This window comes from Triticum dicoccoides, chromosome 4A (assembly GCF_002162155.2).
Source record: "Triticum dicoccoides isolate Atlit2015 ecotype Zavitan chromosome 4A, WEW_v2.0, whole genome shotgun sequence".
NCBI classification, from domain to species: domain Eukaryota; kingdom Viridiplantae; phylum Streptophyta; class Magnoliopsida; order Poales; family Poaceae; genus Triticum; species Triticum dicoccoides.
In genome coordinates, this window is record NC_041386.1 from 667,993,601 (window position 1) to 667,994,233 (window position 633).

The following is a 633-nucleotide window of genomic DNA, read 5'->3' on the forward strand; positions in this document are numbered from 1 at the left end:
TACGCTGGCAGGGCAGGCGGGGGCGCACGTACGCGCGCAGGAATTCGCGAGCATGTGGCAGCGTGGCGCGGAATCCCGAGGCGCGCCGCGCGGCGGTGCGGTGCCAGCGCGGGCATGCCGACCGCACGTGCAGCCCGGTCAGCGCCCGCCCGGCCACGGGAGCGGGCTTTCCCGACGATCCCGGCCGGCCGGCCGGTCAAACATTCCACCGGACAAAGCACACCCCCACTGGTGTTTCTATATTGCTCCTCCTCCATGAACCATGATCGTCGTCCTAGCTGGGCATCTCGTGGTTAGCTGCTCTTTCTGTTTCTTACTTTCTCGCGCATAAAGGAATGTGCATGCCACCTAAAAGTGTCCTTTCTTGATTTATAACGAACTGGCCTCCACAGATATCTTTGCTTCCGAACAAAACCAATAAATGGATTAACCTTGAAACAACAACGATTAATTATTCTTGCTATAGAACAGATTCATTTTTTTTATTTCTCACTGTTTAACATAACTGAAGGCCCACACAAAATGAGCGGCTAGGAAGAAAAAGACCATATGCAGATAATGACGAACCATAAGATGTCGGTCATGTGGACAGGAGCAGGCAATAATCCGGCCTACACCTGTTGAGGGCTGAAG